The 15,999-nt window shown below is 37.8% G+C and overlaps 1 protein-coding gene and 2 pseudogenes across 5 annotated transcripts in view; 2 read left to right on the top strand and 1 right to left on the bottom strand.

The window, feature by feature from the left end:
- Positions 1–3,201, bottom strand: part of LOC135362739 (small ribosomal subunit protein uS5-like) — a 6,634-nt pseudogene extending 3,433 nt beyond the window's left edge.
- The window catches only part of LOC135362718 (proteasome subunit alpha type-1-like), a 20,606-nt pseudogene extending 4,636 nt beyond the window's left edge, over positions 1–15,970 (top strand).
- The window catches only part of ABHD17B (abhydrolase domain containing 17B, depalmitoylase), a 50,036-nt gene that overhangs the window by 20,806 nt on the left and 13,231 nt on the right, over positions 1–15,999 (top strand). The gene's annotated exons all lie outside the window — the stretch shown is intronic.

The following is a 15,999-nucleotide window of genomic DNA, read 5'->3' as shown; positions in this document are numbered from 1 at the left end:
GGTGTTTTTTCTGAGAAGAAGGATATTTGCCTTTTAAAAGGTGGGGGGAGAGTGATAGTCTCTTGTCCTGAGGAAGGGGTTTGTATATGTCTTTTAGGAAGAGAAACATATATTCCTGTTTCTTCAGTTATTAGTATGATAATTTTAGTATCTTTTTACAGATCTTCTATGAAAAGCTGGTAGCCTTATCTCGCATCTCATTAGATTAACAGTCTAAAATTCTAACCCTCTCCTCTCCCCAGTATCTGTAAATCTAATTTTTTTTAAGATTTTATTTATTTATATCAGAGAGTGAGCAAGAGAGAGAACATGATCAGGGCCAGAGAAGCAGATCCCCCTGCTGAGCAGGGAGCCCCACGCAGGACCTGAGCCAAAGGCAGACGCTTAACAGACTGAACCACCAAGGCACCCCTGTAAATCTATTTTTTAGAAGTATAATGTCTTGACCAAGTTCTCTGGAACCTCCACTGGGTAAGTGCTAGAACCAGGGATATTCCTTAATGCACAGGTAAAGGCATATCCCCAAGCCAAGAATAAGAAGTCTGCTACTAGAATTGTAATCTGGTTTGTGTGCAGTGTATTCTAAAGTACAAAGTAGCCTAGATCTGAGAATATTAATCATATAGAAGTGAATTTTGGGACAGAATCAAAGTGTAGGTAGGTTAACATCCAGGTTGATTTCTTCTGTGGCAGAAAAAACTCAGTGCGACATTGGATATAACCCATCTTTACCACAAATCAGATAGGTGTGAAAGAGATGAGTTCTTAGGGCTTTGCAAATACCTCTACAAAAGTTCAAATGCTGTAGTTGTTTTAGATTGGGTACATGGTAAGACTTAAGAAGCATAAATAAGTATGTTACAGAAATCTTAACCTGAGAACTTCCAGATTTTTGAGATTGTTTTTAGGTCACTTTGTTAGTAAATATTTTGGATCCTTCTAAAAACTTTGCGCCTGGGTAGCTCAGTTGGTTAAGTGACTGCCTTCGGCTCAGGTCATGATCCTGGAGTCCCGGGATGGAGTCCCGCATCTGGCTCCCTGCTCAGCAGGGAGTCTGCTTCTGCCTCTGACCCTCCCCCCTCTCATGCTGTCTCTCATTCTCTCTCTCACAAATAAATAAAATCTTAAAAAAAAAAAATTAAAAACTTTACATATAGTTTGAGGGGCCATAGGACCATAGATATTCTTAATAGTGGTGGTATTTTGGATAGTTTTCAGGTTTGACCCCAAGCTGATAAAACACTGATTTTGCGTGGAATTGATTAAATAGGACCTAGCTCAGAACCATCCAGATAAGGGTTTGTCCAATGTCAAATCTGAGATCAATGTATCACAGTATGTTAACCTGATACATTGCCACTTAGGGTAGAATAAGAAATAATAAGCAATTCGTTAGGCATTAGAATATTGATAAGATGGTACCATAGAGGCTGAAGGACTTGATACATTCCTCAGATTGCCCAGAATGCAAAGAAAGGTAATGTAGTACTTTTCTACCTTACAGATCAATATTGGCTTATAGCAAAAATACTTCAAGTTCCTAAAATAAAACTATATATTTCAATTTTTCAAAAAATTGAAATGTAAACATTACCTGCAATTCTCTAAACTTAAAAAATATTGGACATTTTATATTTGTAGTACTCTGAATCATCACTAAAAAATTCAGTTTCCACTCTATATATTATTTAAAAGTATGGAAATGTATATGAAGGGCCCAGGAACTCCTGTTTTAAGAAGCTAGGCTTCCTGGGCTTAAAAATGTTTCTTCCTTATTGTATAATTAACCAACTGAACTACTTTGTAAATTACCAACTATTTATTAACCCCAAGGATGTATCTGTCCTTACTGTTTTGAACCTTATCACAGATCATCGTTCATTGCATATACTTAATATTCAAGTATGCCTACTTCTAGCAATGGCTGCCACACAGAAGTAACTCAGAAGCCCATGATAGCTCAGCTTAAGTTTGTAAAACAAAACAAATCAAATGCTATTGTCACTAACTTTTCACATTGAAGAATCTAAATTTGCAGGCTTGAAATTTTGGTAAGTTATGAAAGCCAAGCTACTGTTTATTTATAAAAATATAATTACATATAGCTAGGTCTTGTAAAACCTTCACAAATATTAACCTTATTTGATCTTCATAACATCCCTGTAAAATAGATGCCATTATCATCCCCCTGGCCCAGTTTACAGAAGAAACAGAGAAGTTTAAATTTCCCAAGATGACAAATATAGTAAAGCTAGGATTCATATTCAACATTTTGGGTCCAGAGTTCATGCTCTTAATAGTGGAGTTAAAATTAGTGTTTGAGTTGGGGTGCCTGGGTGGCTTAGTCGGTTAAATGTCAGACTTGATTTTAGTTCAGATCATGATCTAAGGTGGTGGGATTGAGCCCCATGTGGGGCTCCGCACCCAGCATGGAGCCTGCTTGCGATTCTCGCTCTAACCCCCAAACACACGCACCCACAGCTGTGTGCCTGTGTGTACTCGTTCTCTCAATAAATAAATGTGTGAGAATGAAGAATGAAGTGTTTTGCTATGATGTGAATGTAGAGAGTATAAAGAGTCCAGTGGAAGAAGGAAAAAAAAAAGGATGAAAGAGCTTCCCATTTCATATACAAAAAAAAACAAAAATTAAATTTAAAAAAAATCTAAGACTGGATGAAGAAAATAAAGGTGAGATAGTTGTTCAGAATGAGAGTATGTAGCTGAGGAAAGAGGAAGGAAGTGGTTTTGGCCATCGGATGGCAAAAAATAAGTAAAATCTGAACTGGTATCTGTATATTCACAGCTTTGCTGCTCTCTTGTCTAAGAATGTCTTCAAAAACAACATGGATTCTGTTGCACAAATTCTAAGAATAAAAAGAATGTGTTATACATGACTTAAAAAGCTTGTGGATTTTCTGAAAATTAAGAGACCCTAGAAAAATAAGTCACGTCAGAAGTCCAAATAAGCAATCTGAAATGTACCTTATTTTTGAGCAATTATCAGAGTATAAATACCTTCACACTTGAAATTAAGTGATATAAAATCACGAAAGCAGCCACTTAACCAGCCGAGCCACCCAGGTGCCCCGTACCTCTGTATCTTTAGATAACAGTATTATATCACTATTTCTTCCATGTTGACATCCACTTACCGAAGAGGATATAGCTCTCCCTCACTGCAGTTACACTCATGCTTCCCATTGCCACAATTTCCTCATTGGAACCTCCTGTATCTTTGGGCTTTCCTTCAGATTAGTCTAAATCCTCAGAAAATGTTCTTCCAATGTAAACCTCTAGTTTTCTTAGTTGGGGAGGATATCTAGGGAACTGAATTCTTCAACTGACTTTTAATTAGTCCTTATTTTACCCTGGCAGTGAGACTTATTTTTTTTTATTTTTTAACCTCCTGTGTGGTTCAAATTTTTTTTAACTCTTAAAAATTTAAATTGAAATACCAGTAATGTGAGTTCTCTTTTTGAAAAAGGTTGTGTTCATCATTATAGTCAGCAATAATCCTTAAACTTTCTGAAACTTATGACTACTTCATTTAGGTAATACTGTGCTATAGATGGGTATTATATGTTGTGGAATACATTGAGTAGGTGTTCATCTGAGAAGTTTCCCAGGAAAAGATTTTACTTCTTACAAATGGAGGGAAGAATAATGTGTTATTTGTGCAGTGTCTCTACCAATGTACTATGGCAGCTTTTCTGTGATCTTTGAGGATAAGTATGTTTTGGAAAGTCTTTCAGGAGAGGTGCCAAAAAACTATGATTAAGGGAGGAAAACTTGTGCCTGTTCATGTTTTAGTTTATGCTGAGCAGTGTAGGCAGGTGTGACTTTGAAAGCTAAGCCATAATTTACTTCCCAGTCAACAAAAGCTTTTTAGGATTCTGTAATATTGACATATGTAAAAATCAACAACCTGTCCTACTTAATCATTAGGAAGGCTTGATTGCTTGTTAGGGCTTTGTTTAAGTGGATCACCAGGATTGTAAGTGTTTAGAATACTCTATGTGTTACATTCAGAAATTACTTGGTTAATAGGAATGTCTTTATAGTTTTTTTTTTAATAAAGATTTTATTTGAGAGAGATATAGCAAGAGAGAGTGCACAAGCAGGGGGAGAGGGAGAAGCAGGCTCCCCACTGATCTGGGAGCCCAGTGTGGGGCCCGATCCCAGGACTCCGGGATCATGACCTGAGCTGAAGGCAGACCCTTAACCGACTGAGCCACCCAGGCACCCCCGTCTTTATAGTTTCTTATGGTTTGCTTGTAGCTCCAGCACATGGAAAACCCTTCAAGAATGTGAATCCATTTGACACGTCAAAAGCCTGCATTAAGGGGCACCTGGGTGGCTCAGTCGTTAAGCATCTGCCTTGGGCTCAGGTCATGATCCCAGGGTCCTGGGATCAAGCCCCACATCAGGCTCTCTGCTCTGCGGGAAGCCTGCTTCTCCCTCTCCCACTCCCCCTGCTTGTGTTCCCTCTCTCACTGTCTCTCTCTCTCTCTCTCTCTCTCTCTCTCTGTCAAATAAATAAATAAAATATTTTTTTAAAAAGCAGGCATTAGGGGCACCTGGGTGGCTCAGTTGGTTAAGCGACTGCCTTCGGCTCAGGTCATGATCCTGGAGTTCCGGATCGAGTCCCACATCGGGCTCCCTGCTCAGCAGGGAGTCTGCTTCTCCCTCTGACCCTCCTCCCTCTCATGCTCTCTGTCTCTCATTCTCTCTCTCGCAAATAAATAAAATCTTAAAAAACAAAAAAAAAAAGCATGCATTAAAATGTGTAATTGTCCTAATTGATTTGCTTTGCTCATTTTAATAAAATGGCTTTTACATTAGACTTTGGTTAAATGCAAAGAATACCAAAACACTAATTCAGAGGGATATGTGCACCCCAATGTCTATAGCAGCCTTATCTACAGTAGCCAAATTAAGGAAACAGCCCAAGTGTCCTTCAACTGATGAATGGATAAAGAAGATGTGTATATGTACAATGGAATATTACTCAGCCATGAGAAAAAATGAAATCTTGCCATTTGCAATGACATGGATGGAGCTAGAGAGTATATTGCTAAGTGAAATAAGTCAGAGAAAGACAAAAACCATTTGATTTTACTCATGTGGAACTTAAGAAGCAAAACAAACACGGAAAGGGAAAAATAAGAGAGGGACAAACCAAGAAACAGACTCTTAACTACAGGGAACAAACTGATGATTATGGGGGGGTTTGGTGATGGGTGAAATAGGTGATGGGGATTTAAGGAGAGTGCGTGTTGTGATGAGCACCAGGTGTTACATGGAAGTGTTATATCACTGTATTGTACACCTCAAACTATTATTACACTGTATATTAACTGAAATTTAAATAAAAAGTGGTGCCTGGGTGCTTCAGTAAGTGTCCGACTCTTGATTTCAGCTCACATCATGATCTCAGAGTTTTGAGATCGAGCCCCACATCGGGTTCCACACTGGGCATGGAACCTCTAAAGATTCTCTCTCCCTTTCCCCCTCCACCCGCACTTGCACAAGTGTTCTCTCCCTCCTAAAAAAAAAAAAATGATTGGGTTAGATGTTGTAATGTTTTTATCAAAAAACATTCTTCTAAAACCATATTGTGTAGGTAATCTCATTTAGTTCTGTGTCATCTGCAGTGTTCAGTAAGAAGATCTATACAAATTGCCTGTACATACCAGGAAGGAAGAGCTCCAACATTTAAAGCTAGTAAGCATAGGAAGTATAAAAACTCTTGTTCTGGATTGCCTGGGTTTGAGAGGTTCTAGTAGTTCAACACTGCCCAATAGAGCTTTCAGCAGTGATGGAAATGTTCATTCTACACTTTGCAATTTGGTAGGCACTACTTATATGTGCTACTGTGGCTGAGGAACTGAATATTTATTTTTAATTAAAATTTAAGTAGCTATACATAGTTAATGGCTCCTGTATTAGTGTGGTATTAAGAAACTGAGGGAGGGGCACCTGGGTGGCTCAGTCGTTAAGCGTCTGCCTTCACCTCGGGTCAAGATCCCAGGGTCCTGGGATCGAGCCCCACATCAGGCTCCCTGCTCTGCAGGAAGCCTACTTCTCACTCTCCCACTCCCCCTGCTTGTGTTCCCTCTCTCGCTGTCTCTCTCTGTCAAATAAAATCTTTAAAAAAAAAAGAAAAGAAACTGAGGGAAAACTTAAATATAGAAATAGTTACATTGACCTGTGTTAGGACTTCTGGTCCAAATTAGTTTGTTTGACACAGCTTATAGGCACTTCAACTTCACTTCTGATCTTCTGATCCTTACTGCTGAACTTTTTTTTTTTTTTTAATTAAGAAATTAGGTTCATAACCAAATGCTAGAATTGAGACTTTTTTTTAACAAGACTTTTCCTTTTTATTTTTTTTTATTTAAATTCAATTAACATATAGTGTATTATTTGTTTCGGGGGTACAGGTCTATGATTCATCAGTTCATATATAATACCCAGTACTCCTTACAACACATACCTTCCCCAATGCCCAGTGTGGACCCCCCTCCCCTCCAGCAACCCTCAGTTTGTTTCCTAAGATTAAGGGTTCCAATGCTAGGATTGAGACTTTGGTAACTCTGGTAGATGCTTGTCATCTTCACCTCAACTATTTTTCTCTGTCTGTCCCCAACTCTTCCCATCATTGGGAAAGGAATCTTATTTTGACAGTGCCAATAAATTTTTCCTAGTTGGGAAACTCCTCTAAACTTTTCTAAACTCATAGTTATTAAGGCATCTGTTCAATTTACCAATAAAACCACGTTTCCTAGGGTGTTTTCGGGTGACTTATTGGCCCAGTTACTCTCTATTTCTAGAATCTTACTAGTATTTTTTTTTTTAAGATTTTATTTATTAGAGAGAGCAGGAGCAGGGGGAGGGGTAGAGGGAGAAGCAGACTCCCTGCTGAGCAGGGAGCCCACGTGGGGCTGGATCCCAGGACCCTGAGATCACCACCCCAGCAGAAGGCAGATGCTTAACGGAGCCACCCAGGCGCCCCAAGAATCTTACTAGTGTAACTCTTACCTAAAAAAGTAACTGACATGATTCCTTTTTAAAGAAAATAGTTCTGCCAAAATTTCTCTTTTCAGTTTAAAATATAAAAAGTAGAGTACTTCAAAGAAATTTTTCCTTGGGGCGCCTGGGGGGTGCGGTTGGTTAAGCATTAACTCTTGGTTTCAGCTCAGGTCGTGATCTCAAGTCCCTCTTCGGGCTCCGTACTCACTGCAGAATCGGCTTGAGTTTCTCTCTCCCTCTGCCCTTCACCCCCATGCATGCGTGTGCTCTCTCTCTCTCTAAAATAAATCTTCAAAAAATTTTTTTTTCTTAAGGTTTTAAGTGTCTCTTCCCATGTTAGCACAGCCCTTGTGGGGTGTCTTCAGAGTTGAGTTTTCCTAGCAGTGTCACCCCATCGAGTCCTGTGATCACAGACAGTGAAGTACCTTTGCTGCTGAGTAAGGTAGAAAATGTGTTTAGAAAATATACTAAACACCTAGTTTCTAAATTATACTTATTTTGATTATTGTGAGTACTTTGGATGCTGTCTTAACTGAAAAAGGAGTATGCTGCCAAACTCCTTGAAAGGTGAATGAATAAGGGGTGATCTCTAGGAGATGTTGCTGTTACTCTGAATCATTGAGACTTCCAGAAATCTGATTGCTAAATAGATGTGCCTTTAACTAATTGAAAGCAGTTGGAGGTTTTCCAAACGACATGATAAATCCTGACTTCCATAAAATAATATGTAATAGTACTTTCCCAGATTTATCCATGAATGTAGCCAAATTCAAGGTAATTCATTTTCAACTTTAGAATGTAGTTCTTAACCTGAAGCCTAGTATATATCAAAATTTAAGTGGTTTATTACATACCTACGCTCTACATTGAGTAAGACTTTAAATCAGTATAGATCCTATTAAATGTATAGTTGTCAAAATATCACTCAAAATGAAGAGATTTAAGCATTTTAAAAATGTTTTCTCTAAAAAGACTTAAGTACTAGTAACATCTTGAACCCTAAAAGAATCAGTTGTCCCTTTTAGGTGGTGGTAATGTGCATCGATTTGCATTACCAAGAAACTATTACAAAGGAGATCAAAGGGAAATTTTTTGCACTAAACTGTTATTACATCAGGAATTGACAGGAGTCATTTCAATAATTTCTTCTGTCAAAAGAGGAAGGAGATAGAGTAGGTCATTCTGTTTGGAGACATTTTTTTAACCTTAGTCTTCCTGTTTTGCTGAGAGGGGACTCAGATGTTCATCTTTTTTTCTTTGTCATTGAACAGGAAAAAGTTATCAGGAGAAGCAGGTTCTTAAATTATTAATTCATTACAATTTTAGGAAATTCCTCCTGCTATAAGTGAAGTAACTTTAAAAGTCTCCTGCCAAAAGGAAAACCTTAATTTTCACAATGGACCATCTGTTTAACATTCAGCTGACTTTTTATTTTGTGACTTGATTTTGAGAGAGGCAAGATTTCCTCCTCCCTAGAAGACTGTCCTCTTCAATGCTTCATAACACACTGAATGATTTGGGTAACTAGCTATGTTTTTCCCACCTGTACCCCCAGCCCCAAATTAAGTTCATAGGTTTTTATTATACTGCTTCTACTTTGCTCCCATATAAAAAACCTAAATAATTATCACAAAACATTTTCTTTTTAAAAATAGGATTTAGTAAACCTTTTTTCTTTTTTTGTGGGAGTCTTTCAGGTGCAGAGAATTGACTTAATCTTACTAATTTACTAACTCGGGCGCCTGGGTGGCTCAGGTGGTTAAGCGTCTGCCTTCGGCTCAGGTCATGATCCCAGCGTCCTGGGATCGAGTCCTGCATGGGGCTCCCTGCTACTTGGGAGACTGCTTCTCCCTCTGCCTCTCTCTCTCTCTCTCATGAATAATAAAATCTTAAAATAAAAAAAAAACCACTAATTTACTAACTCATTCACCCAGAAAATATTGGAAACCCTATAATGTGTCAGGTTTTCTGCTTGGCTTACCCAGTGGTAAGCAACCAGACCTGATTTTTTTTTTATTTTATTTTAAAGATTTGTTTATTTTAGGGGCACCTGGGTGGCTCAGTTGGTTGGGCATTTGCCTTCGGCTCGGGTCGTGATCCTGGGGTCCTGGGATCAGGCTCTGCATTGGGCTCACTGCTCAGCGGGGAACCTACTTCTCCCTCTCCCTCTGCTGCTCCACCTGCTTGTGCTTTCTCTCTCTGTGTGTCAAATAAATTAAAATCTTTTTTTAAAAGTTTATTTATTTTAGAGAGAGGGAGGGAGAGAGGACGAGCGGGGGCGGGCAGAGGGAAAGGGACAGAGAGGATCTCAAGTGACTCCCTGCTGAGCAAAGACCCAGTGTCCAACTCTTGGTTTCTCTTGGTTTCGCACAACCCTGAGATCATGACCTGAGCCAACAATGAAGAGTCGGACACTTACCTGAACCACCAGGCACACAACCAAATGTGATTTTTGCCCTGTGTCACTCATAGTCTAGTTTGTGACACATTGTCCTGATCAATCTATGAACATAAGCCCTACTCTTGTTTTATATACTTTTTTTTTTCTTAACTTCAACCTCTTTTCCTATTCCCCCCTCTGCAAACATCCATTCAGATACATGTCTTTAAATATATAACATTTATGTGTGGTTTTAATTTACATTAATGGTAGTATAGATCTCAGTTTCTTTCTTTTTCTCACCCAGTACTGTATTTTTAAGCTCTAGCCATCATACTCTGCATAATATTCCATTATCTGCGTCCAAAACATTTACTTACTCATTTCCTGGTGATGGAATCTATGTTGCTTCCTATACCCTGGTACAAATAATGCTGCAGTGATCAAGCCACCCTTGTAAACATTTCCTTAAGGATCTCTGCAAGTATTTCTTTCGAGTACTTATGCAAGTGGAATTCTGGGTCATAAGTAAACAGAATAGCTTATCAAGCAGTTCACAGAACGGTTCGTATTTTCCCCTGTTCTTACCAGTACTTCATATTACTAGTTTTCTAATTTTTATTTTTCTTATAGCTTTAAAGTGGTATTTCTTGCATTTTTCTGATAGTTGGTGAGAGTAGCCTTTCTTAATATACTTGATAGCCCTTTTATCCTGTAAATTGCCTATTAATATCTTGTGCCCATATGTTCTTCTGAGTTACCTTTTTTTTCTTGTTTTTGTAGAAGTTCCTCATATTTAAGATATCAACTCTGATAATTTTGGATGAAAATCATTATTCCCAAAGCATTTCTCACTCAATAGAAATCTTTGAGTGAAGCTAAATCTACCAATATTTTCTCTTTCAGATTTTTTAAGTTATATTAGTTTTGCCTTTTAGATCTGTTAATTCATCTGGAGTTTGTGTTCTGCATACATACTGAAATGTAGGGCTCTAACTACTTTTGCCCGTGTAAATATGTGAATTTTTCCAGCACATTGTGCTAAAGAATTCATCCTTTTTTACTGCTTTGAGAAACCAGCTTTGTCATAGATTATCATTTATACATAGGTCTGTTTATAAGCACTGTATTCTGTCACAACTAGGTCTGTTTGTTTCTTTGTCAGCACTAGTCTGTCTTTATTACTTTGGCTTTGTGTAGTCTCTCTTAATATCTGGGAGAGAAAACTCCCAGCTACTCTGCAAATACATACATACTTTAGGTCTTTCTTTGCAAAATTACCTTAGCTTTCCATAGACTTGTTTGCGGTGGGTGGGGGGGGGTGAGGAAGGTAAGAAGCTTTTTTTTTTTTTTTAAAGGATTTTATTTTTAAGTAATCTGTGTCCCCAGTGTGGGGCTTGAATTTACAACCCTGATATCAGGAGTTCCATGTTCTACCAACTGAACCAGCTAGGCACCACAGTAAACAGCTTTATTAAGATGTAATCAGGGGCACCTGGGTGTCTCAGTGTTTAGGCATCTGCCTTTGGCTCAGGTCATGATCCCAGGGTCCTAGACTTTACTGATTTTCCTTTTCTAGACTTTTCATATAAATGGAATCATACAATAAGTGATTTTTAGTGACTGCCGTTCACATGGTATAAGTTTTTCAAGATTCATCTACTTTATACCATGCATCAGTACTTCGGGGTTTTTTTTATGACTGAATAATGTTCCATTATGTGGATATACCACATTTTGTTTACCCATTCATCACTTAATGGACATTTGAATGGTGTCTACCTTCTGGCTATTATGAATTATGCCACTGTGAATATTCATGTACATGTTTTGTGTGGACATAGGTTTTCGTTTTTCTTGTATATGTACATAGGAGTGGAATTGCTTGGTCAAATGTTAACACTCTGTTTAAACTTTTTAAGGAACTGCCAACTGTTTTCCAAATTAATTGCTCCATTTTACTTCCCACCAACAGTGTATAAAGGTTCCAGTTTCTCCAAATCCTTGTCAATTTTGGTCTTACCTATCTTTTTAATTATAGCCATCCTAGCAGGTATGAAGTGGTATTGTTGTGGTTTTCATTTGCATTTCCTTAATAATTAATGATGTTGAACATCTTTTCACATACTTTTTAGCCATTTGTAGCTCTTCTTTGGAGAAATGTCAGATCTTTTGTCCATTTTTTTAATTGGGTTGGGTTTTTTGTTCTTTTATGTTACTCAAGAATTTAATTCATATCCTCAAACATACTTGGTTTTTTGGGGTTTTTTATTTTAATTTTTAAAACTATGTGTGTCTGTCTGCTTTTTCATTTAGTATTTTGGTTTTTTGCTTATCTCTGTTCGTCAGTCTTCTGTGGGTACTCTTTCCACAAAACAGTGGTTATGAGTTCAGGCTCCAGAGTCATTCTGCCACACATAACAGTTCTGTCACTTACCCAGCTGTGTGACTGTTGTTAGGTTACATAACTACTCTCTGCCTCTGTTTCCTCAAATGGAAAATGGGTGAATTGATAGTCCCTATTTCAGAAGGTTGTTGAAAGGATTAAATGAGTTACCTAAGAGTCAGTTTTGGGATCTGTTGATACTGGTTTTTGTTCTCTATTTTGTTGATATCTGCCCTTAATTAATTCTTTGTGTTTGTACTCCTTGAGTTTAACACACGGACAAATAGTCAAAGCTGGACATTTATAATGAATAACTATAACTACTTAAGGTGTATCCTAGAATCTATAATTTTATGGTGGTTATATCTGACTCATTAATAGTCATATTTTTCTTCCATGTCTTAAGTTTATCAATATTAATACCATTCTGAACAAGGCAAGTAACCAGTGCCTGCACACAGCGCATTTTTCACTTAAATCCCTAACTCTTCCTCCAATTCTGTTTATATTCGTATTCCCCAAAGTCTTGATTTTGGATTGTTTGGGGATATACTTTGCTTTTTTTTTCTCCATTGCTTGCTTTAAAACAAAACATTACATTAACTATTCTTTATCATATTTGAGATATTCATAGAATTCTCTTGGATTTATTTTTGTCCTTGCTGGAGTTCCTCAAAGAGGGTCTCGGTTTTAGGGATGCCTGGGTGGCTCAGTCGTTAAGCGTCTGCCTTCGGCTCAGGTCATGATCCCAGGGTCCTGGGATAGAGCCCCGCATCGGGCTCCCCTGCTCCGCGGGAAGCCTGCTTCTCCCTCTGCCACTCCCCCTGCTTGTGTTCCCTCTCTCGCTGTGTCTCTCTCTGTCAAATAAATAAAATCTTTAAAAAAAAAAAGAAACTTTCACATTTTTGTTTCTGGCAATCTTAATATTTACTATAATTTGTCTAGCCTGTGAGAATTTTCTTAAATACCTGTTTGGCACTCTGAGCAATTTCAGGCTGAATTTTTTCTTTAATTCTGAGAAATTCTTAGATTATTGATACTGGTATTTCTACTTCTATTTTCCTTAAATTTTCTTTTATGTTTTCTCTGTTGTCATCCCTTCCATCCTGAAAAATTCCCTGTTTTGGAATTCTTGGATCTTTCAGCTCAGTAATACATTCTTCAGTTATTGATTCTTGTACCCAATCCATCAGGTTCTTTGTTTTAGATACTGATTTCTCTGTATCAGGGATTCCACTTGGATTTTTCTGTATGACATTTTTCCATTACATCTTTAAGTATTCTCTTTTTTAAAACTGGTTTATTATAATTCACTAAGATTTTGTTTTTAAGGAGTACCTGGGTGGCTCAGTCTGTTAAGCATCTGCCTCTGGCTCAGGTCATGATCCCAGGGTCCTGGGATCAAGTCCCACATCCAGCTCCTTGCTGAGCAGGGAGCCTGCTTCTCCGTCTCTCTCTGCCGCTCCCCCTGCTTGTTGTGCTCTCTCTCTCTGACAAATAAAATCTAAAAAAAAAAAAAAAAAAAAAAAACAGTAAAAAGATTTTGTTTTTAAGTATCATCTCTACACCCAATGTGAGGCTTGAATTTACATGTAAACCTGAGATCAAGAGTCACATGCTACACTGACTAAGCCAGCCTGGCGCCTCTTTTAAATCCTTGTTTTGTCTGGTCCAAAAATTCTGCTCTAAATTAAATAATTTATCTGTCTTTTGCTGTTGTGTACTTTCAGATGTTTATCATTTTCCCCCTACAATTATTCACTGCCTTGTCTCTTCAAGATTTTGTTAGCCAAGAAATAACTGATAAATGATATATTTTTATTCAGATGAATTTTATATAAAACAAATGGGACTTAAAATTACCCAAATTTAACAAGATATTTCAATGTTTTTATAAATTTCAAGAATAAATTTTTTTCCTCAATAACTTGTTTAGCTCTCATGTTACTAAAACTTAGGTTTATTTATGTATACTTTTTGTTTAAGCAAGTCTAGGTTGCTGTCCTGTACCATATGCCTCTTATTAGAAAAGTGATAATTTGCAAGTTTTTATTATTAAATGGACACCAGTTATCTGGTTTAGGGCTGTGGAGGTGGGAATAATCTCTTCCACTGACATTAAGAAGGTCAGGTTGTTGGGTGCGTGGGTGGCTCAGTCCTTAAGCGTCTGCCCCTCGTCTCATGTGTACACGTGCCCTCTCTCTCTCTCAAATAAAATGTTAAAAAAAAAAAAAGGTCAGGTTGTCCTTTCATTAGACTAGATCCTGGCACTGTACCTTTTCTCCTGCTTCTCTCTTTTGGTGTTCATCCCCAGAAGCAGCTGTGCAGTTTTACATATATTCAGTCAGCCAGATTTATTTTTAAATTACTTTATTATCATATATAAAAGTCTTCATGTTCGGGGCGCCTGGGTGGCTCAGTCGGTTAAACAGCTGCCTTCAGCTCAGGTCATGATCCCAGGGTCCTGGGATCGAGCCCCGCATTGGGCTCCCTGTTCAGCGGAGAGCCTGCTTCTCCCTCTCCCTCTGCCTGCCTCTCTGCCTACTTGTGCTCTCTCTCTCTGTCAAATAAATAAATAAAATCTCTAAAAAAAAGCCTTCATGTTCAAGAGGTAAATTATAGGAACATAAAGCTACGTACAGCTTACTTATTATCAACCAAGCTTTTAATAGACTCTCAAGGGTCAGCAGTTGCTGGTTTTAAGGTAATTGGAAGCAAGAAATAGCTGTAGACAGATTATTAAACAGATAGCATTGATAATACTGTGCCTTATAACTCATCTTTTTTTTCTAGGTCATCTCCTTCCCTTAAACTAACCCTTAGAACTTTCTTTCCTGCCATCCTCTTCGCCAGGTCCTATATCCTCATGACCAGGATAATAAATCTGTAGCCAAATCCTGTAGTAGACATCACTAATTTATGACATGTTCTTTGCCTGCCAAGCCTTGTGTATGCCCTTAGAATCCTTCTCAGTACAGTATTTCACAGAGCCAGTTAGAGTTACCACTAAAAATGACACCTCATTGTCACTTCTGTTTTATCAGTCTCTTTTTCCAACTAGACTATGACATTAACTTATTCATGCTATATTTTTTTGAAGGTTGAAAAGGAATAAAGGTAGAATAGCAAGCAAAGGCGTTTCCTAATATCCAAAAGACACTTTCTTCCCTTCTCTTACTCTTTTAAATCCTTTTATATCACTCCTATGTTTGTTTCTCTAGCTGTGTGTGTTTTTCCTTCTTTCTACCTAATTAGTTTACACTGGGAAATTAGTACATGTCTGTTGAGCACATGGACTAGATTTTGGGAAATCAATACATTTGTATTGAGCATATGAACAAGATTTTGATTCTGTAGTGAGTGAAAAGGACATTTCTTTCCACATAATCTCACTTCTTTAGTCTCCTGAGGTGATTTCTTCTCATATATAATTACATTTGGTATAATGGTATGATGTATATTTTTTTCCATCCTCCTGTTTAGATTTTTTTTGTAGAAAATCAGGTGCCACCAGATCTCTAGCAGGTGTTTGTTTTGAATGCCTTCTTCCTGGAACTAAGCAGTCGTCACCTACTGCTAAAAAGGGATAGGAATTTGAGAAAGGACAAGATAAAAAGAAATGCTAGTAGGGCAAACAAGTATTACTCTCTTTTTGTTCCTGACTTAATATCAACTAAGTACTTCAAAAATATTAATGAAAAAGACAGGAGAGAGTAGACCATCCTTAAGTGTGCCATCTGTATGGCCATTGCTGTAGTATAGGTCCTAACTACATCATTGTGTTTGTTCTTCACAACCAGACATTGACTTCATCTGCTTAGGAGGACAATGAGGGTCGAAAAGGTAAACAATTTGCCCAAGGGAAACAGCTAGTAAGTGGTAGAGTTGGGATTCCACCCCAGCTATCTCTGACTTCAAACCTTATACGCACTCCTTCCCTTGTAACCATATAGGAAATTTTAGCAGATTTTTATACTTTTTTTTGTATCTTTCATATTGTAGCCTTTTTAATTTGGGCAATAATTATATATAGACATATATTTTAATGTTTTATAGGTTATTTGAGCCACTGGCTAAAATGATAGGCTTCCGAGACAAATAGTTTTCTGAGCCTTTGAGGCAGTGTAGCCCAGGGATGTAGGACAGTGGTTGAGCCTGTTGTCAAATCCTGGCTCCACTGCTGCCCCACACTGTGCAAGTT

Source organism: Mirounga angustirostris, unplaced genomic scaffold (genome assembly GCF_029215605.1).
Source record: "Mirounga angustirostris isolate CCGP_5_RB_7025 unplaced genomic scaffold, mMirAng1.0.hap1 SCAF_15, whole genome shotgun sequence".
In the NCBI taxonomy this organism is placed as follows: Eukaryota; Metazoa; Chordata; class Mammalia; order Carnivora; family Phocidae; genus Mirounga; species Mirounga angustirostris.
Note: the sequence above shows the minus strand (reverse complement) of the source record. Positions and strands in the feature narration are given on the sequence as shown.